The following is a 24,934-nucleotide window of genomic DNA, read 5'->3' as shown; positions in this document are numbered from 1 at the left end:
TTCAGTCAAGAATCCACATTTTTCCTGCCTAACATCGAAAACCTCAAGCCTTACAGACAAAACATCTGCTGATCTTTTACTGGATTTTTCTTTACTTTTCATTGAATGTCTCAGTAGTCATGTCTATAAGTCAAACGGTCACAAGCCTATAAATCATGTGAAAATTCTTTCTTCTCCCACCCCCTTAGGGCTTAAACCAACTCTGGGTGCAAGGTCTGGTCTTAATAGAAGCCCCATTGAGAGAAAAGTGTTCTTAGATATAATGGAATGCATTCTGAGCTAAATGCCAGGGATTATATGGGGTCAAGAAGAGGAGAATTTTACAAAAACACTGCAAGCCAAAGGAAAGAGGGAGGCAGAGATGAGAAGTAAGAAAAAAACAGAAGGAAGATCGCCGTAGAGGGAGGAGAAGAGAGCAAGAAAGGGTTTTGACTTAAGTTTGCAAGATTCTGACCCATGGAAGAATTCAGAAGGTATTTCACCACCTGAGCACGCACATGCACACACTCTTCCAGCTCCATTCAGGAGATGAGACTTTGTGGAGGCAGACAGAATGGCAATTGTTCCTTCACAGTGAAGATTCTAGCTAAATGATAAGCAGAAATGGAAAAAGGAGTGGGAAGAGCTGAGTCGGGACACACTCTAGAAAATTATATGCAGGCGACAGACACGCTTCTTGCCCACGAAGACCCCCAGAACAATTTACAAATGTATTTGCCCTGACTGGGGAGGAATTCGGCCTCTAATCACCCACCCCTTTTCCGGTGGGGAGGGATGGCTTACGTCTGGGATCTATCAAAAATGCCTGTGTCCAGGCTGGGTGTGGTGGCTCACGCCTGTAATCCCAGCACTTTGGGAGGCCAAGGTGGGTGGATCACCTGAGGTCAGCAGTTAGAGATCAGCCTGACCAACATGGCAAAACCCAGTCTCTACTAAAAATGCAAAAATTAGCCAGGCATGGTGGTGTGTGCCTGTAATCCCAGCTACTCAGGAGGCTGAGGCAGGAGAATCACTTAAACCTGGGAGGTGGAGGTTGCAGTGAGCCAAGATTGCACCACTGCACTCCAGCCTGGGTGACAGAGCAAGACTCCATCAAAAAAAAAAAAAAAAAAAAAAAAGGCTGTGTCCAGGTAAGGATGTAATGGAAACAAGACCAGAAGACAGAGCACATTTCTCACTACTTCTGCTGAAGGAAAACTCACCCAGTGCTTTTCAGGGAAGCAGGGGTGCCCTGCTCACTTGGGTCCTCATTTTACACCTTTAGCTCACTCAACACACATATACTACGACACACATTAGCTAGTGCCAGATACTATGCTTTGCTCTGGAAATGCAAAAATGAGTGGCATGTCCCTCCCTCTTCCTGAGAATGTTACAGTCTGATGGGTAAATATTTACAATATGATGGATATTTGTAAAAGGCACAGTAATGGCACAGAGTCAATAGTGATCAACTTCTGGAGATAGAAAGAGACAGTTCCAGTATCACAGAAGTTGAGTCCCAAGCTGTGCTTTAAAAATGAGTAGGAGCTCTTCCAATCTGGGGAGTAGAAAAAAATAAATTAAAAAAAGAAAGAAAGAAAAATGAGTAGGAGCTCAAGAGAATGAGAAAACGAGCCACAGACTGAAAGAAAATGTTTGCAAAAGACATATCTTATAAAGGACTGTCATCCAAAACGCAGGCCGGGTGTGGTGGTTCATGTGTGTAATCCCAGCACTTTGGGAGGCCGAGGCAGGTGGATCAAGACCAGCCTGGCCAACAAGGTGAACCCTCATCTCTACTAAAAATACAAAAATGGTGGCAGGTGCCTACAATCCCAGCTACTCAAGAGGCTGGGGCAGGAGAATCACTTGAACCCAGGAGGCAGAGGTTGCAGTGAGCAGAGATTGTGCCATTGCACTCCAGCCTGGGTGACAGAGCATATATACATATACATATATATCTGCATATATATGTATATATACAACTCTTCAAACTCAACAATTAAGAAAACAATTTGATTTTAAGATGGAGAAAAGATTTGAACAGACACCTCACCAAAGAAGATATACAGATGGCAAATAAGCATATGACAAGGTGTTCAACGTCGTATGTCACTAGAGAATTGCAAATTAAAATAAGATACTACCATGCACTTATTATTTAATAGAATTGTCAAAATCCAGAACAGTGATGACATCGAGTGCTGACAAGAATGTGGAGCTAAAGAAACTTTCATTCATGGCTGGTGGAAATGCAAAACAGTACAACCACTTTGAAAGGCAGTTCAACGGTTTCTCAAAAAACAAAACATGTTCCTATCAAATGACTCAGCAACCATGTTCCTTGGTTGGTTTCAACCAAATGAGTTGAAAACTTATGTCGATGCCAAAACCTGCAAACAGATGTTATGGCAGTTTTATTCATAATTGTAAAAACTTGGAAGCAACCAAAATGTCCTTCAGTTTTGTCCTTCAAAAACTGTTTTGCATTCAGACAATGGAATATTATTCAGGACTAAACAACAATGAGCTATTAAGCCATGAAAATACATGGAGGAAACATAAATGCATGTTACTAAGTGAAAGAAGCTGCTCTGAAAAGGCTATGTACTATATGATTGCAACTACATGACATTTCAGAAAAGGCAAAACTATGGAGATAATAAAAAGATCAGTGGTTGCCAGGGGTTTGAGGGAGGGATGAAGAGATGAAGCAAAGAGGATTTGTAGCACAGGGAAAGTACTCTGTCTCACTATAATAGTGGATACATGTCATTACATGTGTACCTAAACCCACAGAATGTACTACACCAAGAGGGGGCCCTAATGTAAACTAGGGACTTGGGGTGATACTCATGTGTTAATGTAGGTTCATCAATCATAACAAGTGTATCACTCTGGCTTGGGATGCTGATAATGAGGCTGAGGCAAGGGCTCAGAGGATATATCAGAACTCTGTGCTTTCTGGTCAATTTTGCTGTGAACTTAAAACTGCTCTAAAAACCAAAGTCTATTTTTTAAAATGAGTAGGAGGGCAGCACTGACTACCACACATGCCAACGTGGTCTCAAATAAGGGCCCAGTAAAGTCAAGCCCTCTGTATTCCAGGTGAAGCACTCCCATAAACCAACACAACGATATATTTCTAAAGATCATAATTCCATGGCAAGGTGCAATGGCTCACGCCTGTAATCCCGGCACTTTGGGAGGCTGAGGAGGGCTGATGGTGAGGTCAGGAGTCCAAGACCAGCCTGAACAATACGGTGAAACCCCATCTCTACTAAAATTACAAAAATTAGCTGAGTGGGGTGGTACACGCCTCAGGAGGCTGAGGCAGGTGAATCGCTTGAACCTTGGAGGCGGAGGTTGCAGTGAGCCAAGATCGCACCACTGCACTCCAGCCTGGGTGACAGAGCAAGATTCCATCTCAAAAAAGAAAAATCGTAATTCTATTTGAGGAGTTCACCAGGTAACCAAGGTTGGGGAAAGACAGATTATGAATGCAAAGCACTGAGCACAGAAAATGGTTATTGTTGTAAATCGCCAGTGCATGGCAGCTGTTACTGTTACTCTCAGCCTCTTCCTCTTCATCATCATCATCAACAGCATTCCTAGAAAGTGGAACAACATGTCTAAAGCACAGAGACAGGAAATGCCACGAAGCTGTTGAAAGTGCACACAGAATGCCCTGTTGCTGGACACAGGAATTGTGATAGGAGCAGTAAGGAGACAGGCTAGGTCTTTCAAAACCATGATTAATCCCAAAGAAACGCAGGCTTTATCCTGTAGATAAAGAGCGCACCAGTGGATAGTCTTAACCAAGGAAGCAATGAGCTCAGATTTGCATTTCTGAACAACTGGGACGGGGGCCAGTCTGAGGGTGCTGCCATTGTCCAAAATAGGAATGAGGCTGCTCTGGACCAAGTATCTGGGCTAAGGTCGGGGGAAGGAGGGTAAGCTGGTAGAACTCATAGACTTTAGAGACTGCTTAGATGTTGAAGTGAGGGAGGAGGAGAGAGAGAAGTCTAGGGTGATGTCTTGCTTTCTGGTTTTAGTAAATGAGATGGTGGGGACATGAAATGAGTCACCTGTTCGGACAGGGCAGTGAGGTGAGGAGGAGGAAACAGGAAAGAGCACGTGAGTTCTCTGTCCATAAGACATCCTGGATGACCCAGGGCTTCCTGGAACCGTCAATGATCAACACAGGCAGCATTTATGAAGCCCTGCCACTCTGCTGAGCCTTCTGCTGCATTAGCTCATTTAATCCTTTCAACAACCAATAAAACAGATCTTGTTGTTGCTGTTGTTTTTATTTTTGTTTTACAGATGAGAAAACTGAGGCTTACAAACTTGCCAAAAGTCACACGGATAGTGGTGGGGGGCAAAGATCTAAACCTATGGATATCTTCCTGCAAAGCCCACATGCTTCAAATTAATCCACTCTACTGACTCCTTGGACGACCATCACCTCCTGCCCTTTCTCCTTTGTGTGAACTAGAAACACGTGGCCTTGTCTCCCTAACAGACCCAGACCCCACTTGGGTACATAGCTTGGTGAGGGAGCCCACTCTTCCCTCAGCTGGGGACCCTTGGCAGGGTGCAACCTGCACCACTGTACACTGGACAGTGTGAACTGACCTGGGAACTAAATAAGCCACCAGGACAAGGTAAGATTTTCATTTAAAAAATAAAAAGTAGAACTAGGGTAAAAATTGAGCCACGAAGATAAAAAAGAAGGATGTATATTTGGTAAATTTGTCATGGAAACCTTTGGGACTCAGAAATTTGCTTTCCTTAGCAATGTAGAGCAATGGCAATTGCTACAGCTAATTAATGGTTGTGACTTTTAGGAGAGCAGTTTCCAAATACCAGTCCTTGGACCAAGTGGTCCATGATGAAGTGTCACTGCAAGATAAACTGAGAAGCAGAAGGGCAATGCAATGCCTGTTTCTGTGCCAGTAGGTAGAATACATATTACATAAATATGTACTTATCAGTATAACCTTCCTCATTGCCTTTCTTGGGAACAAATACTCTAAGAACTACTCTCATTTTTAGTGTATTTTTTACATCCCAAGCAGCAACTCCAAAATTCTGGAACAACGAATTAAGGTTTGCAGTTAGCAAACCTTAATCAGTCATTTAACCAACATTCACTAAGCATCTACTCTCTGCCAGGCCCTGGGGGTGTCCCAGTGAACAACACCAACCAACTTCCACTCTTACAGAGATTCCCTAGTGGAAAAGGTGGGTATTGATGATGTCAGGAGAAGCACAGTGAATGAGGAGCCCCAGGCATTAAGGGGGCAGATGACAGGCAACCTCACCTCACTGCTGGCATTTGGGAAGGCTTTTCTGGAAAAACAGCACTTACGCTGAGACCTAAAAAAATGACTGGGAATTGGCTCAGTGAAGTGGCCCTAAGTGGCAGCAAAGAGTAGAGCAGTTTTGAGGAACTGAAGGAAGGCGGTGAGGCTGAAGGGCTGGTAGGCTGGCTACATCACAGAGGACTTCACTGGTTTACATCCAGATAGTCCATAGCTAAGAGAGGACAGTGCCCCCACTACAGGGTAAGCCATAACCAAATACATCACCTGTGTCTCCAGAGGATGCTGCTGTCTGTCTGCTGGCAGTGAGTCAGCAACCAATAAATGTCTGACTGCACACGATCAAGCCCTTGATAAGTAATCAGTGTTCAATGAGTAAGTTTCTGTCACCCCTGGCAAGGTTGAACAAACAGGTCACTTAGCTGACTGCTCTGAGCTTCATTTCTTCTCATGTCTAAAATAAACAGGTTAGATTAAATATGCCATAAGGTCCCTTCCAGGGCTAGCATTCCATCAGGATCAATCTATAACAGCTACCATTTATCGAGCATTTATAATTCGAAGTCACCATGCTAGATGTATCTGTTTTATGGACAATCTTCATAACAGCCCCATGGGGTAGGTATCATTACCACAGTTTTCTAGATGAGAAACTCTGAGACACAGAGTAAAAGTTCCAAGGTCACACCTCATAGGTAGCAGATCCAGGATTCAAACCCATCTCTACCCAATGCCCAAGCCACACTCTATCCACCAGTCCACACCACCATGAAGTCTCTTGTGATGTTCAATGATTCAGTCACTGAGTTCCATTTGCATTCTTCACCCTGGCATTGGAAGTTTCTATTCTCCCATTCTTTACCCCGGGTCAGATCAGACTGGCTTCCCAGTTGGCCCAATACACTCACTTCTCTGCAGCACTTTGCTTATGCTGTCCACCCTTGAAGTGCCCATCACCACCTCCCTCCCCTCATTGCAATGAAACCACGTAAACAACTGGACAAATGACTGCTGGAAACTGAATGTTTGTGTCCCTCTAAAATGTATATGTTGAAATCCTAACCCCCAATATGATGGCAATAGCAGGTCGGGCCTTTAATAGGTGATTAGGTCTTGAATGGGATTAGTGCCCTTACAAAAAAAACAAAAACAAAAACACAGAGAGCTCCCTCACCCCTTCCACCACACGGTGACACAGTGAGAAGACAGCTGTCTTTGAACCAGAAAGTAAGCTCTCCCCAGACACAAAATCTTCTGGCTCCTTCATCTCGGACTTCCCATCCTCCAGAACTGTGAGAAATAAATTTCTGCTGTTTATAAGCCACCCAGGCTATGGTATTCTTTTCTTGCTGCCTGAGTGCATCAAGACAATGATCCAGCAACAAAATACATGGTACAGGGTGAGACAAGCACATGGGAGTAGATGTTATAGAAGAAGATACTTGAAATCCAACAAAACCTGTGGAGCAGTCTCAGGTCAGCAGAGGAAGTGACAGGACAAAGGTCTCAGTGGGTAGGTTAACATGGAGGAGCTCCTGCCAGTGTGACAAGTGGCCCACATACAGCAGCACATCTGGGATAGAAGACACAAAGATCCAGGCATCATGCTGGCCAAGAGTGGCCTGGAACATGGCAGCCGAATTCTTGGGATTGTGGGACTAGGTCAAGGACAAGGCAGGCACTACATCCTGCGGAACTAGGAAAGAAACACCACAAAAGTGGAGTCCAGGATCAGGGCATGGCCCCAAGGGACAAAGAAGGAGCATAATCACTGACATGGGGCTACCCCACACGAGCCAGGCTAGCAATATAAAGGCTGTGTTGCTTAAATGCCAAAATTGCCCAAACAGGAAGAGAGGTGGTCCCAGAAATTGGGATAGATTGGAGTCTGATGATCTTGGACAGGGAGTCAGTGAGGTCATTCAATTTTCCTCAGCCTGCTTGGTTTCTAATCCTAGTCCAGATGCTTGCTGCTAGCTTGGGAACATTGAGCAAGTTGTTAGGAGAGAATTCTCCATGGATCTCTCACATTTTTCCATGTTTTGTGAGAGAGGCACTGACTATCTTTTGTTCCAGATTACTTTTTCAAGGATGTTTGTATAGTAAGCAGCCTTGTAAGACAGAGTAGAATTTTCCTTTGGAACAGAAGTCAAGCAGACTTACTGTCCATTATAAAAGAGTTGGGAAGCCAGGCATGGTGGCTCATACCTATAATCCTAGCATTTTGGGAGGCCAAGGCAAGAGGATCGCTTGAGGTCAGGAGTTACAGACCAGCCTAGGCAACATAGCAAAACCCCATCTCTACAATAATAAAGTAAGAAAGTTACAGGCATAGGGGTGCACACCTGTAGTCTCTGCTACTCAGGAGGCTGAGGTGGGAGGATCGCTTGAGCCTGGGAGGTCGAGGCTGCTGAGATCACACCACTGCACTCCAGCCTGGGCAATGGAGTGAGACCCCGTCTCAAAAAAAAAAAAAAAGAAAGAGAGAGAGAGAAATGAAAGAATAAGAAAGAAAGAAAGAAAGAAAGAAAGGAAGGAAGGAAGAAAGAAAGAAAGGAGGGAGGGAGGGAGGGAGGCGGGGGAGGGAAGGAAGGAAGGAAGGAAGGAAAAAAGAAAACAAGAATTAGGTTCTGTAAGTTCTTAGAACGAACCCTATTTCCTGAGCAGTTGTCACCTGGTCCACTTTGCATAGTTACTCAACAAATTGTCTTCCCTCCTCCTGTCACCTTTCTCAGAGGGATTATAAAAAGAGCTCACTGAAAATGCTAATGTACTCCATTATAAGCAATTATTATTAATAATCCAAACCTTCTTCAAGGCCCTGCTCATCCCTTTGTCTTCATGGTGATCTTTTCAAATACTCCAGGACAGAGGTTAGTCACATCACTTATACATATTGTCAAGAATTTTTATGCTTGCTTCTTGAGTGTTATTTTTAGCTCTCTGACTTGATTATTCATGCACAAGGGAGGCAGGGATCATATCTTTCACCTCTTCTGGATCAAGCATCTATGCTTAGCTTTATGGTGGGAACACACGAGATGCCAGTAAACACTTGTGTATGGATTGAGTCTCATACATCACCATTCTACAAACCTATTCCCAGGGGAAGCTTAATAAAAGTCAATAGGAAAGAATGTTAATCATTTTTACTCAGTTTTACTGTCCCTGTGATACAGGCTTTATATCCTGGAGAGAGGGCAGGCTGGTAAAAACTGTCTGTGGGATGGCAAGCCCATTGAACTTATCTGAGGCTGGTTTAGCAGTAAATGTGTTTGCAGGATATTTGCATTGAGTATATTATTAAGTGCAACTTAAGTATTTATGTATGCAAAGTCAACTGCAATAATTCATATTAGTTCTTTCCAGCAACTCATCATGTGGAACAGGCCATTTGCCCACCTACAGAAAACAGTCAGGGTCAAACCTCAGAAGCCACATCTTTGCCCTGTTCCTAGGATCCCTGAGCCACCAAGCATGTCATCTATTCCAAAAACATGTTAATGGAATTAAGGTCTAAGCTATTATGATCAGCAAGAAATAATTCTTGTGAGCAAAGCAAAACTAAAGCAATAGGAACCAAAATCAGCTGACATTACAAATGGTTATTATGCCATTGCCTGCATTTTTACAGATTGGTGGTAATACAAGCAGTTTATTTCCTCCTCCAAGATGTTTGTCCTGCAAGGTGAGAAAGATGCCTTGGTTATGGCCTCATGGTCTAACAGCTATGATCCTCAGACACGTGGCTAACTAAGAGCTGAGAATGTTCTTCCAATGAGTTAGTCTAAAGATACTAAAGTGTTTCTACAGAGACACTAACACAGATCCAAAATGCCACTGCCAATGGTATGATAGTCCAGAATGTAAATAAATCTATCACTTCAAGAACCTGCAAACAAGAATTTGTAACCCCAAAAAGTACCCAAATGTGGAAGTATACCAATGCTAGAATCTGACATTTCAGCACTTTCATCCCCTGTGAGCAGAAAGAATAGAGGAGGCCTTACAGGGAATCTCCCTGCCCTCTTATCTCCTGTGTTCTGGTCTAAGTGTATATTAATATGTATATTACCCACTGTGTTCCTTAACTTGGATTTTCAAAACCACCACAGCTCTCAGGTCACATTACAACCTGCAAAATTAATTGAACTCATGTATGTAACGCGTCTGATTCATTATAAGCAACCACTGAATGTTAATTCGCTTCTCTCTTTCCATCTCCCTTAAGAAACTAGAAATGCGGGATAAGAATGTGCCACCAAGCCCAAGAGAGTGGTGACAGTGAGAGGCAACAGCCAGTTTCATTGAGTGCCACCTCCATGCCTGCCAACCATGCTTTGAGCAGAGGACAAGAGGAACACCCATCGGTGCAGATGACAAGGGCAGCAGGCAAGAGGAAAATCCAGTGGCATCTGTTGCCACTGGAAATGGGAATCATATATATGTATGTGTGTGTGTGTGTTTGTGTGTGTGTGTACATACATATATATAGACATGATTATATAGACATATATAGAGAGAGACATATAGATATATAGACATATATATGTATGTTTTTGGTTTTTTTTTGAGATGAAGTCTCACTCGGTTGCCCAGGCTGGAGTACAGTGCCACAATCTCGGCTCACTGTAACCTCTGCCTTCCGGGTTCAAGCAATTCTTCTACCTTAGCCTCCTGAGTAGCTGGGATTACAGGTGCTTACCACCATGCCCAGCTAATTTTTTTATTTTTAGTAGAGACAGCATTTTGCCATGTTGGCCAGGCTGGTCTCAAACTCCTGGCCTCAAGTGATCCACCCACCTCGGCCTCCCAAAGTGCTGGGATTACAGGCATGAGCCACCACACCCAGCCCAGGAATGCATGTCTTTAAAAGCCTGTGTGGTGAACAGATCTGCCCTGATCAATGAACCCTAATCCTTCTGATTGATAGGTTCAGGTTATCTCTAGCAGATGGCACATCCTATTGAGACTGTTCACATGGGTGATCAGGAAATAAAATTTTGCCATCACTTCCTTTCACCAAAAATGAGGGATTTGCAATGCAATTGAGTGCTAGTGAATTAGACTGAGTCAGCCTTGGACCATTCACAGCTGTACATGTGCCAACCTCCAAATGACCCACTATGTGGTCACTACAGTGCAATCAGCCAGCCCAACCACGCAGCCCAGAACTGAGACTGGAGCAGATCTTTTGCACATCCTCGATTGATGAATGTTCCAGAGTTGGTTAAAAATCAGAAACAATGGACTGATCTTTTCACAAGCCAACACATTACTGTTGCTGCTGTTTACACCTAAGAAGTGAAACTCTAACCTGGGTCAAGTCAGAAGTTAAGCATGGCTATGCCTAACAGCAGATATCAGATATGTTGAGTATAAATAGATCTGAGATCTTCAGATGAAAGGCCCATTTCTCTCTGCTGTTGGTGATGTTATTTTGTGGGGATCCAGTATGACTGACCTCTCCCTCTTTTGTCTTGTGCTTTCCACTTTGCCCCATCTGAGAAAAGAGAGCTGGAGGGGACCTTCAGACCAAGCCTTTGTCTCTGGTTTGCTAAGGGAGAGGGGAAGAAGGAATGGAAAGGAGATTCTGGGTTCAACTCTTCTGGTCACTGAAATTCAAAGATTACTTGGAATAAGGAAAACCTCTTAAAACTGCTTGAATGCTCCAGATAACGAGCATGTTTCATAATGGGCTGTATCGGGATGACTTGTTGTACCTGCCATGCAATTGTTAATGTTTTAATGAATGTTTTTGCTTCTTTTATTCGAGGGCCTTGGAATCTTTCAGGATGAAAGGCCTCAGGAGCCTGAAAGGCATTAATGACAGGCTTTAGGTGTTGTTCTCCTCCCCCAGAGACACCTGCAATCTAGAGGGCAGAAGGTGACTTTTCAGCCTGAAGCACTCATGCAAGGTGCAGTTTTTGCTGCTCTGGAAAACCTCCCCAAGAGTAACCAACAGCACCAAGAGAAAAGGAGGGCAGGGAGAATAATAACGATAATATTTATAGCATGGGTTGAGATTAACCATGTTGCCAAATGCTGTTCTCAGTACTTTTAATTTGATCCTGTACGATTTTACATCTCCCAAAGGAGGAAACTGAGGCACAGAGGAATGAAGTAACTTGCTCAAATTTAAACATTGTTTAAGTGGGACAAGACAGGATTTGTATCCAAGTAGCCTGATTCTGGAAATGAAGCTCTTGACATAGCAAAAGAGACACAGCTATTGAATCATATTCATTTTGTAAAGCCCTTGAGCAACTCAGATGTGAATAAAGCCCCCATACTGCTGCCCTTGTTCTTCCCCCTAATTCTGGTCTTGTCATTGATGAGCGCCAATCCCATCTGCTGTGCCCAAGAAAGTATGTGAAAAGAAGCTCAAGGAAATGAGGGGGCTGAGCGTCTGCTCCCTGAGTCTAAGAAGCGGCTATGTCAGGTCAGTCTGAGAGACACGAGAACTAGAGGCTGAAGGAAGCTGCACTGAGCTCTGGCCAGACTCTGTAAAACACAGACCATAGGCAGCTCATGCAGAGGAGCAACCAGGCCAATGAAAGGCCAGAAAACTACCCCAAATAAGGGACTGCTGAAGGTCCTAGAGATGTTTAGCCTGAAGAAGAAAAGACTCAGGAGACGGGAGAGCTGTTCCCAAATAGCTCAACTGTCCTCTTGGGAAGAGGGATGAGGCTTTCCCTTCCTGGTGATTCCAAGGGGAAGAAGTCACACAAAGGCAAAGATGCTAATTTCAGCAAATGCTCAGAGATATTCAAAGACAAATGAAGTTCCTGATCTCAGTAAAGTATTTAAGTACCAGCTAGAAGCCCACTGGCATCCTCGTCAGTAACACATCTTTTCACTCTCAAAAGAGTCCTGGTTTGGGTCTCAATTACTGGTCACCAGAAAGACAGTCCACAGCCCCTCAGCTCCCAAATAGCTTGTGTTGGCTCCACAACACTTCCAAGCTTGCAATTATTAAATTTGCATATACGAGATGTTTTGAGATAGCAATCTTTTTAAGGATTTGTAACTACATGGCTTATACTTTTTATCTACTTTCCATCATTTCCATTGTGATGATTGAACATATTCCTTCAAAGGTTTGCTCCATTTTCCTCTACCTATGAGCTGCATGCCAGCAGCGGAAACAAGCCCAGGAATGTTGTACGGAATGGAAAAGGCAGGAAAGCGCTGTTTGGCTTGGAATTCCGCGGCTGGGGCAGGCAGGGTGGAGGAGTGACAGAGCTTTCTGAACAGGGTGTTCTTTGAGGCGTGGGGGACCTGATGAAGCATCTAAGTTCAAAACAAATGGGCAGCAACAGCAGGTGGGGCGTGAGAAGGGCCCAGGCTGGTGTCCCTGTGGGCCAGGTAGGAAACAGTGTCCAGGACACAGTTGTCCTTTCAGATTACAGCACTGTTCTGTTTTGCTAATTTATTTTTTGCATGCATCACATACCTCGCAGCTAAAATAGTAATTTTTTAGTTACAGTTTATAGGGAGGGAGGAATTAAGAGAAAAGGCAAGCAAAAAGAGAGAGAGAGGCTTAGAAGGGATCTCAGTAAAAGAAATCATCTAAGATGAAGTAATGCTGCCTCAATTAAAGGAGTAGAGCAAGGATCTTTCAAGTTTCTTTCTAGTTTATGATTCTTTGATTATTGCAAAGAGGAACTTCAGTCCAGTGCAGAGTGGGAGTCTCTCTTGCCCTGCTCAGCTGAAGGACTTTAAATCATCTCGCCTCTTTGAGCTTCAGGGTTCACATGTGCTCACATGAAATCTGTAGGATAGATATTTCCAAGGCCCCTACTTACACTGAAGTTCAGTGATGCTGTGATTTAAGCTTAAAGGAATTTGTGACTGCCCTGGAAACACCTTCCTCCAGGTAAAGCAATGAAATGGACAAAGTGGCAAGAAGGGAATTTGTTCATGAGCTGCTTGAAGAGTTTGTAAATATTAATAGGAACACACATGATGAGAAATGTAAGCAAGGAAGCCCCTAGACTTTTCCAGGGGACCAGCCACCTCTGTCTTTCTCTGTGTCTTATAGTTACCAACAGGAGGGGCAAAAGCAAACTCAGATGCCCGTTGTCTTTCGGAAATCTCCCAGAAAAATGAGGTGGTGGGTGTAATGTTGACAGCTGATGGTGTCTCCTTCCCAAGGTACCTGAGGAGGCATGGATAGGAGACCTATCTGGCATCAGCAACTGACTTTGTCACTAGGCAAGTCAGGCTTAAAGCTCCATGGGCCAGGTGTACCAGTGGCTTATCGTTCTTTCACCCCATACCATAAGTTAAAGTAGAGACACTCAAAGGAGAAATCTGGCAAAATGTGGAGTAGACAAGGGATGTGTCAGGGTAGAAATACTAGCAGAAGACCCAGAAAACACCAGGAACCCTGAACCACTAGGGGCTGGTTACCTTCCCACGGGGAAATTCTGCTCTGGGGTCCTCAAAAGCACCCCACTCACAGCCAGCCATTTCCTAAATGCCAGCCAGTGCTCCCAGGGGCCCTGTGTGAAACAGTGGCTAGTCCGTGTGAACACACGAGTGTTGGAATTGGGGAACATATTCATGCATATCTCCTTTACTTCTGAAGGACAGACAGGTTTGCATCTGTGCTGTTTGGGGGCAATCGAAGCACAGACCGTGCACTGGAGAACTGGGCCACCAAGGGGCTCAGCCCCCAGAGTGCTCTGTACAGCCATCCCTCCTAGAAGCCAAGGAAGCATGTAAAGCTTTGAACGCACCTGATTGTCATCTCTGAGGAAGGAAGCCACCAATAAAGACCAAGGCCCTAGCTGATGACATCATAATAGTATCTTCCATGTGTATCATGCCTGACAGTGTGCATAGCTTGTCTGTATACTATCTCATCGGATGCTGATGACAACCCCGTGAAGTAAATGGAATTGATATTATCACTCCTGTTTTAAAAATAAAAAAACTGAAGCTCAAAGTGACCTAATGACATACTCACGCTCCCACGGCTAGGGAGTGGTGAGGCATGGACTTCAGTGTCTAAATTAATGAAAGGCAGCACTTCAAAAGAGAACTAAAGGAGGCAGAACCAATCCTCTTTGCTTTATAGAATGTACTTTCATTCACACCACTGTCGATGGAAGCGCTGGGGAGAGAACCGCTCAAGCATTCCTTTGTAAGCGGCCCCGAATTCCCGGCAAATCATTAGGCTTTCTAGAGCCCGCTCCCTGTGTGCACCACACTCAGCTCCCCAGAATCACATTGGGTGGAAAAGTTAATAATAATCTCAGCTTTCCTCTGGCACCAATTAGTATTTAATATATTGAACACCCACACAGTCCTCACCAAGCCCTTCAGGGCTTTATGGCCACAGAGGAAATGCTGTCATTATGCTCAAGGAATTTACAGTCTCAAGAGGAAATAGAAGAAGCTGCATATCAAGTTAACAGGACATAAAATGCTTCACCAAATTCCAGTACATGAAGTCTAAACATAGGTGTGCTATGCCTCAACCAAGGAAAACTCATTAGAGTTTGGTCATACTCCTATGTCTGAAGCCAATCCATGAAACAAGCATATTCACCTTGCTTACTGTCATTAGTAAATCAAACATGCTTGCACAGATTCAGAGGCATGCTTTAATTTCACAAGCCTTGTATGTTCTACTACTACTGCAACTAATATACTGTATAATTCTTTTTCACCTTTTAATTCCTTTTATATAAACATATTAACTGTGAACATTACTAATAATAGTTTCCATTAATTAAATGTTTACTCTGTGCACATGTGAATGCTTTATAATTGTTATCTCATTAAATCCCTTCTAAGACTCTATGAAGTAGCTTTTATTATCGCCACTCTTTGCATATAGAAACTGAAGACTAAATGTATTCAAAATAGAGATTTTGAATAAATTTCCCCAAAGTCATATAGCATGGAAGTGGAAAAGGCAGAATTTAAACCAAGATCAGTCTAAATCCAAAGCTCTTAAGAAGTTTATATTTCCTTATTTTAACCTTATGATGTCTTTATGCAGTAAGTAGGGAAGGTTGTATCAATTCACTTTTTAAAGGGGCAACACCCAAAGGTTCCACGACTTACCCAAGAGTTCTGCCACAAACTCTGCAACTCAGTTCTACTTACAATCCATCCCATCATCTTTCTAAGGTAACAGCAACTACCTGCATTTAGAGGAAAAGCAAGAGTGTCATAACTAGCCTTGAGACTGAAATATAAACAGGAGTGAAATTTGTGCACTTTTTAATTGTTCTTTGCTTCATGGATAGTATCACATCCAAATGTTAAAAACTCTACCTTTTCCTCAATAGAGAATGCAGATGGTTTGGAATCTTCAAAGCCATGCTGGAAATGACCTACATTTGAGAAAAGTCCTGCCCTGGCCGCTTCTCAAAGCTGCATGATGCCAGAGGTGGTTGGATAATCGAGCAGACTCCCCTGAGCAATATCCAATTTAAAATAGCAGTTATGTCTGGGTCCCTGATGACTCAGCAGAGTCCAAACTCCATTGGAAATTCCCTCCATACATCCTGCCCACTCTCGGTTTGCCTCCATGGAGAGTCGCCCTCTCTGAAATTCTGCCATATTTGCTAATCACCATAGCAAGTTGGACTAAATGTGTATCTCGGCCATAGTACTCCCACTCACACGAATCCCCATAAAAACTGTGGTCCTGCTGTAATTGATCAGAAAGCCATATGTCACCATCAATGAAGCCACATCCTCGAGTTCCTCTTCAGTAAAACAATATTAATAGGACCTACATTATTGCATTATGGAGATTAAATGAGACAATAAGCAAAAAAGTTTATAGCATAGTACCTGGTACATTTTAAGTAGTCCATAAATATTAGCCAATCAACATCATATTATTATTATTACGGATGGGGAGTTTAAGTCTGTTCAATTTCATCAAGGAGAGTATGACTAATCAGAATATGCAATGGGATTTTTTTTTTTAAGTCTGAGTTGGATCCTTTCTCAGACTAACAATGCTTTAACAAAGAAAAGGCAAGAGGTAGAATTATTCCTATGGTCACTTTGGATCATGTTGTGGTCCATAATACTGGAATGGATCAAGGAAAGAAGGTAAGGATGGGAACCACTTGCCTTTATCTATTAGAGGGAGGAGAGGTTTGCATGAAGAAGTTGTGTTTTTCATACTTGTGCTCCTTTATGCACTATATCTTTATGTGTTCAATTTTTCTATGTCATAAATTAAAACAATAAGGCTCAGAGAAAACATGCCTTCCTGAAAGTATGTGTATGAGTTACTAGTAGAAATAGAATTGAAGTAATTTCCATTTTACCACTGTATTACTTTTCTAAGTCTGCTGTAATAAATTACCACTAACTTCGTGGCTCAAAACAACAGAAATTTATTCTCTCAAAATTCTGGAGGCCAAGAGTCTAAAATCTGTTTCCTTGGGCCAAAATCAAGGTATCCGCAGGACTGCACTTTCTCTGGAGGCTCAGGAGCGAATCCTTCCTTGCCTCTTCTGACGTCGGGTGGCTGCCAGCATTCCTTGGCTTGTGGCTGCATCCTCTGCCTCCACAGTCGTGTTGCCTGCTCCTCTTCCGTATGTGTCAAATCTCCCTCTGCCTCCCTCTCATAAGGATAGATGTGATCATATTTAGGGCCCACCCTGATGATCCAGGATAATCTCCATCTCAAAATCCTTAACTTAATCACATCTGCAAAGTCCTTTTTTGGCAAATAAGATAACAGTCCCAGGATATGGATATCTTTTGGGTCAGGGGGTTGCAGGGAGTATTTTCAGCCTACCACAACCACTTTTTCTGCTAAACTCTTTATACAGCTTTGCTTATACCACTTTCACGAGATCCAAAAAAAGGAGATCTTGGAAATACTGCTGATTAGACTACACTCCTTGATTTTGAAGGGGTTTTTCCCCCAGACCTCCAGACAAAAATTCTGATACTAGAACAATCTGGATTCATTCAATCCATTTCAGGTCAGCAAATGTTAACTGAGCATGCACCTGTGTTTCGGGCATTGTGGGAATGTCAGAGATGAGTAAGATATATTCTCTGCCCCCAGGAATGAACCAGGTGGAACTAGAAAAAATAGCGTTCCACTTCCCTATATGAAAAATAAGAGAGTAAACAAGAAATCAACAGCAACAAACACCTGGAAGCCACAGTGGGACCTGAGCCTATAGTCCCAAAAGGATCTAATGTCAGATGTTCCAGATGTATTCACATCTACCCCTAGAAAATAGTTGAGAACTGTATAGGGGGTCCCTAGATGCTTTTAATATTGTCTTGACGTTGACATTTTTGAAGAATACAAATCTAACTTTTAAAAATGGAGTATTTACTCATTTTGAATTTGTATGATGATTTCTTGCATTTAGACTCAGGTTATACAGTCACTGCCTGAATACTACATAAGTACATTGTGCCCTTCTCAGGAGACACACAATGGCCATCTGCCTCCTCAAGGTAAAGTCAATTTTAATTACCTGGTCAAGCTGTTATTCGATTTCTTGACTGTGTAAAGTGTTATCTGAGTTCCCTATTGTAGGGCTACTTACAACTAATAAGCAATCTGTGGGGAGACAGTTTAAGACCATGCAACTGGCCCGTTCCTCATTAAAACGTTCCTCTGTATTTAGCATCCACTGATGATCATGTCTAAATTCATATTTAATAGAATAGTTGCAAAATTATGATCTTCCAACTTCAGCACACCCTCCATATTCACCAGTCAGCTCCTTGCTTTGTACAGTAAGCAAGAGTCTTCTCCTCTCATTCATTTATGTATATATTTATCTGCCTATCTATTTATCATCCATATGGACTCAGGAAGTCCTGCTTTTTTCCAGTGGCTTATAATTCAATACTGTGTTCAATTATTTTGGTGCTTAAATTGTACCAGATTTAGCCAGTAGGAATCCCTTCAGGGAGCTGGTGTGTCCCTGTCAAATGTCCCCATCATTTTTTCATAGGCATTTCTTTACTTTTTGGCATATCAAGATGTTCCAGGTTCATCTTCTACCTGCCCTATCCAGGCTCTGGAATTGGACATTTATTTGAGGAGCTCTGGTTCCTCTTAGTATGACAGACCAAGATTTGAGTGCTAGTTTTTCATTGCTACTGGGGACTCTTTCTTTCTAAGCCCTTTTAGTAAATAAAACTAGAAAAAAAATACTCATTTATTTACACATACATATGCAAATACAATACACATATATACATAGACAAATATACATGCATACATGTTTATGTGTACATGCATGTATGTATATGTGTGTATTTCATATATAAATATAAGAAATCATGACTTCATACTGATGCCCCTAATTCCAATCGAACCCATAGGTTCCTTCTTGCCTTCCTCCATTCCATATGTTGATGTTCCTTTCCCATAATGAGAACTCTGGCTCTCAACGGCATTTATTCATGTGCCCAATCCCACAATACACCCAAAAATAGTTCCACAATTGTTTCACAATCTACCCCAAGATGAATAAGATATATACACTAAAAATAGTTCAGCAGACCAAGAATGAGTAATTAAATAGAATCAATAACAAAAAAACTGACAACCACAAAAAGCCCTGAACCAGATGGATTCACACCCAAATTCTACCAGACATACAAAGAAGAGCTGGTACCAATCCTACTGAGACTATTCCAAAATATCAAGGAGTGGGGACTCCCCACTAGCTCATTCTACAAAACCAGTATCATCCTGATACCCAAATCTGACAAAGACACAACAAAAAAAGAAAACTATAGACCAATATCCCTGATTAACATGGATATAAAAATCCTTGAAAAAATACTAGTAAACTGAATCCAGCAGTACCTCAAAAAGTTAATTCATCACAATCAAGTGGGTTTTATTCCTGGGATGCAAGGATGGCTCAACATACGCAAATCAATAAATGTGATACACCACATAAACATACTTAAAAACAAAAAACATATGATATGATCATCTCGATAGATTCAGAAAAAGCATTTGATAAAATCCAGCATCCCTTCATGATAAAAACCTTCAACAAACTAGGCATCAAAGGAACATACCTCAAAATAATAACAGCCACTTAAAACAAACCCACAGCCAACATAATACTGAATGGGAAACCCCTAAGAATGGGAACAAGACAAGAATATCCACTCTCACCACTCATATTCAACACATTACTCGAAGTCCCAGTCAGAGCAATCAGGCAAGAGAAAGAAATAAAAGGCATCCAACTAGGAAAAGAAGTTGTCAAACTATCTCTTTGCTGATAATATGAAACTATACCCAGAAAACCTTAAAGATTCCACCAAAAAACTCCTAGGCTTGGTAACCTTCTGCAAAATCTTAGGATATAAAATCAATGCACAGGCTGGGCTTGGTGACTCATGCCTGTAATCCCAACACTTTGGGAGGCTCAGGTGGGCAAATCACTTGAGGTCAGGAGTTCAAGACCAGCCTCGCCAACATGGTGAAACCCCATATCTACTAAAAATACAAAAATGAGCCTGGCATGGTGGTGCATGCTTGTAATCCCAGCTACATGCAGGAGGCTGAGGCAGGAGAATAGCTTGAACCCAGGAGGCAGAGGTTGCAGTGAGCCGAGATCATGCCACTGCACTCCAGCCTGGGCGACAGAGCGAGACTCCATCTCAAAATAAAAAAAAAAATCAACGCACAAAAATCAGTAACATTTCTATACACTGATAACATTCAAGTTGAGAACCAAATCAAGAAATCAAAAACATGATCCCATTTACAATAGCCATGCACACACACACACACACACACACACACACACGCAAACCTAGGAAAACATCCAACCAAGGAGGTGAAAGATCTCTGCAAGGAGAATTATAGAACACTGCTAAAATAAATTATAGACAAAATAAACAAATGAGAAAGCATGCAGTGCTCATGGATTGGAAGAATCAATATCATTAAAATCACCATACTGCCTAAAGCAGACTACAGATTCAATTCCCTATCAAACTACAACATTAATTTTTTCAGAATTAGAAAAAAACTGTTTCAAACTTCACATGGAATTAAAAAGGGCCCAAATAGCCTAGGCAATCCTAAGCAAAAAGAATAAAGCCAGAGACATCATATTTCCCAACTTCAAACTATACTACAAGGCTATAGTAACCAAAACAGCATGGTACCTGGTACAAAACATGAACACATAGCAATGGAACAGAATAGAGACCCCTGAAACCAAGGTACATACCTACAACCAACTGATCTTCAACAAAGTCAACAAAATTAAACAATGGGGAAAGAATAACCTATTCAGTAAGTGGTGCTGGGAAACTGGCTAGCCATATGCAGAAGAATGAAACCAGACCCCTATTTCTCACCATATACAAAAATTAACTCAAGATGGATTAAAGACTTAAATGTAAGACCTCGAGCTATAAAAATCCTAGAAAACCTAGGAAGTACTCTTCTAGACATTGGTCTAGGCAAAGAATTTATGGCTAAGTCCTCAAAATCAAATGCCACAGAAACAAAAATTGACAATTGGGACCTAACTAAACTAAAGAGCTTCTGCACAGCAAAAGCAACTATCAACAGAGTAAACAGACAACCTACATAATGGGAGAAAATATTTACAAACTATGCATCTGACAAACACCTAATATCCAGAATCTATAAGGAATTTAAACAAATCAACAAGAAAAAAAACAAATAATCCCATTAAAAAGTGGGCAAAAGGCATGAACAGACACTTCTCAAAAGAAGACATACAAGTCACCAACCAACATATGAAAAAATTATCAAAATCACTAATTATCAGAGAGATGCAAATCAAAATCACAATAAGATACCATCTCACACCAATCAGAATGGCTATTACTAAAAAATCAAACAATAACAGATGCTGGCAAGGTTGTAGAGAAAAGAGAATGCCTATACACTGTTGCTGGGAATGCAAATTAGTTCAGCCCCTGTGGAAAGCAGTTTGGAAATTTCTCAAAGAACTAAAATTAGAAATACTATTCAACCCAGCAATCTCATTACTGGGTATACACTCAAAGGAAAATAAATCATTCTATCAAAAAGACACCTGCACTTGTATGTTTTTTGGGGTTTTGTTTTGTTTTTTTTTAAGAGAGTCTTGCTCTGATACCCAGGCTGGAATGTAGTGGCATGATCATAGCTCACTGCAGCCTCAAACTCTTGGGCTCAAGCCATCCTCCCTCAGTTTCTCAAATAGCTGGGATTACAGGCATGGGCCACTACACCCAGCTGACTTGAGGGGTTTGTTTATTTTTTTCAGAGAGAAGGTCTCACTTTTCTGCCCAGGCTGGTTTCGAACTCTTGGCTTCAAGCAATCCTCCTGCCTCAGCCTCCCAAAGTGCTAGGATTACAGATGTGAGCCATCTCACTCAGCCCGTACTTGTGTGTTTATCACAGCACTATTCACAATAGCAAACATATAGAATCAACCCAGCTGTCCATCAATGGTGGGTTAGATTCTTAAAATGTGGTACATATACACCCTGGAATACTATTAATACACAGCCATAAATAAGAAGGAAATCATGTCCTTTGCAGCAACATGGATGCAGGTGGAGGCCATTATTCTAAGCAAGTTAATGCAGAAACAGAAAACTAAATACAGCATATTTATAAGTGGGAGCTAAACATTGGGTACACATGGACACAAAAATGGGAACAATAAACACTGGGAATTCTAAAGGGGGATAGGAAGAGATGGCAGCAGGTATTGAAAAACTATCTATCGGATGCCATGTTCACTTATGTTCACTACTTGAGTGATGAAATCATTAGCAGCCCAAACCTCAGCATCACACAATATACTCATGTAACAAGCCTGCACATGTACCCACTGAATCTAAAATAAAATAAATTTTTTACAGTTATAAATAAGTAAAAAGAGTTCAGGAGTTGTTTGCAATTCTCCCCTACTCAACTTTACCCAAGACTGACCGGTAGATAGTCAAGCACTGTATTCAAGAGTTCCTTGGATTTGTTCTTTGTTTTGTTTTTTCCCTTTCTGTGTGGTTATAGTATTTATCTGAAATACAACTGAGGTCACTTGTTTCCATTTGCTTTTGGTTTCAGGCTTTTCTTTTCCTTCTCAACTTGTTATAATTTTATTTTCAAACATGTGGAACATTAACATGCTCCCAAAAGTCAAAACTATATCATAAAAACTTCTCAGAGAAGTGTCACTCCTTCCAGAAACATTTCCATTCCCCACCTTCAATAAATAACCAACTTTATTGTTTTCTGGTTTATCGTTCCTGAATTTCGTTTGGTAACAATAAGCAGATAGATGTACATTTTGTTTCCCCTCTTTTCTTTTTTACACAAAAGATAGTATACTATATATCCTCTTATATACTTAGCATTCCATATCAGTTCATAGAAATCTCCCTTGTTTGCTTTGTTTTTTATAGCTGCATACTACCTCATTGTGTGTATGAACCATATTTAATTCCACCAATCTCCTATTTAGGTAGTTTCCAGATTTTACAATTACAAATATGTTGTAATGAATAGCTTCATGCCTATTGTTGGAGGTGTATCTTCAGGGTAAATTTGTTTGCTTTGTTTTTTATAGCTGCATAGTACCTCATTGTGTGTATGAACCATATTTAATTCCACCAATCTCCTATTTAGGTAGTTTCCAGATTTTACAATTACAAATATGTTGTAATGAATAGCTTCATGCCTATTGTTGGAGGTGTATCTTCAGGGTAAATTTCTAGAAGTAGGATTTCTGGGTGACGGGATGCACATGCAGTTGTGTTAGATATTGCCAAATTCACCAAAGGGGTACACCATTTGGGATTCCCACCAGCAATGAGTGAAAGCGTCTGTTCCCCACAGCATCACCAACAGATTGCACTGTCAGACTTTATAATTTTGTCAGTCTGATAGATGAGAAGTGATATTTCATTCTAGTTTTAAATTGCATTATGTTTACTATATGTGAAGTTGAACATTTTTTCATATATTTAGGGTCATTCATATGTCTCTCTCTCTTTTTTTTTTTTTTTTTTTTTTTTTGAGGCAGTCTTGCTCTGTCACCCAGCATCGCCCAGGCTGGAGTTCAGTGGCAGATCATGGCTCACTGCAGCCTCAACTTCCCGGGCTCAAGCAATCCTCCCACCTCAGTCTCCCAAGTAGCTGGGACTACAAGCACTCACAACCTCGCCCAGCTAATTTTTGTACTTTTCGTAGCAATAAGGTTTCACTGTGTTGCCCAGGCTGGTCTTGAACTCCTGGGCTCAAGTTATCCTCCTGCCTCGGCCTCCTGACATGCTGGGATTATGCATCCGGCCATAATTTCATTTTTAAAATTCAGATCTCTAGTCCATCTAGAGTTTATTCTTGTATATGATTTTTAAATAAATACAATTTATATTTTTCTAAATGGCTATCTAGTTTATCCCAACAACATTTCTTAAAAAGATCATCTGTGCCCCAGTGATTACAGATATCACCCTTGTCCTATACTGGAAGTCTATACATAGCTGTGTTTATCTCTAGACTTTCTGTTCTCTTCCATTGGCCTGTTCGTCTAGTCATGTGCCAGTACCACATTGTTTTTTGGGTTTTTTTTTTTTTGTATATATACTTTAAGTTCTAGGGTACATGTGCACAACGTGCGGGTTTGTTACATACGTATACATGTGCCATGTTTTTTTAATCATAGAGGCTTTGTAGTATGCTTTATATCAATTAGGGCTAGCACCACCTCAGAGCTCTTCCTTTTCAGGGTTTTCCTAGCTAGTCTTGTGTATTTTTTTCCCGTATAAACTTTAATATCAACTTGTGTTGGTCTTTAAAAATACTCATGGTTATTCGTATTAAATTTATAAATTAACTTATAATGGACATCTTGATCAAGTTAAGATGTGCCAAAAATAAGGCATGTTGTTCAATTAAGATGTGCCAAAAATTAGGCATGTTGTTCCATTGGTCAAGTTATTGGCACTTCGAGATCCGATGTTCTCTCTTAGATACTTCCTTAGGTAGTTTAGGTCATTAAATAAAATAATAAATATTTCTTGAGCAGCTACTATGCCCATGGCACTTTATTAAGCACGATAGAAGTAAAAAAGCAGATTCTGTCCTCAAGCAGCTTAGAATTTCACAAGAGAAACAGACTAACACACCAAAAGCAAAGCAGGCATGCTTTGTATGAGCACAGAGGAAATGGGGAGTAAGGAGGGCTAGAGCCACAAGATAGTGAGACTGGAATCATGTGCCCTGAGGTTGTGTAAGATTTAGGCAGGGCAGCAAGGAGGAGGAAGGGATCCCAGTGAGGGGAACCCTGGCAAAAGCTCAGAGGAGGACTGAGTGTGACAGGCTTCACAGGGCAGAGGGCCCCATCCAGACTGTCAGCTGGAATCCTGGGTGAGGCCCTCTTCCAGTCTCCGAGAGTTATGCCTCCATATTAACAGTCTCCAAACACTAATTATGTATTCATTAAAATGATGTTAGTGAATGTTTGCTGGGTTTCCAGATACTAGTCCTTTAGAATGGTAATTTCTGTACATTGTTACCTTTTCAGGGAATGGCCTTGAGCTGTGCCATCCAATACGGTAGCTACTTGCCACGTGTGGCTGTGGAGCCCTTATGATATGGATAGTGC

At 41.6% G+C, this 24,934-nt stretch overlaps 1 long non-coding RNA gene across 1 annotated transcript in view; it reads right to left on the bottom strand.

Annotated features, from left to right (window-relative positions):
• Positions 1 to 15,470, bottom strand: part of LOC134759490 (uncharacterized) — a 63,608-nt gene extending 48,138 nt beyond the window's left edge. The window contains exon 1 of the long non-coding RNA XR_010135726.1: positions 15,390 to 15,470. This is a non-coding gene — a long non-coding RNA (uncharacterized LOC134759490). The remainder of the gene's footprint in view (positions 1 to 15,389) is intronic.
• Between the last annotated feature and the right edge of the window lie 9,464 nt (positions 15,471 to 24,934).

This window comes from Pongo abelii, chromosome 10 (assembly GCF_028885655.2).
Source record: "Pongo abelii isolate AG06213 chromosome 10, NHGRI_mPonAbe1-v2.0_pri, whole genome shotgun sequence".
Taxonomy (NCBI): Eukaryota; Metazoa; Chordata; class Mammalia; order Primates; family Hominidae; genus Pongo; species Pongo abelii.
The sequence above is the reverse complement of the archived record's forward strand: the minus strand, read 5'-3'. Positions and strand labels throughout refer to the sequence as shown.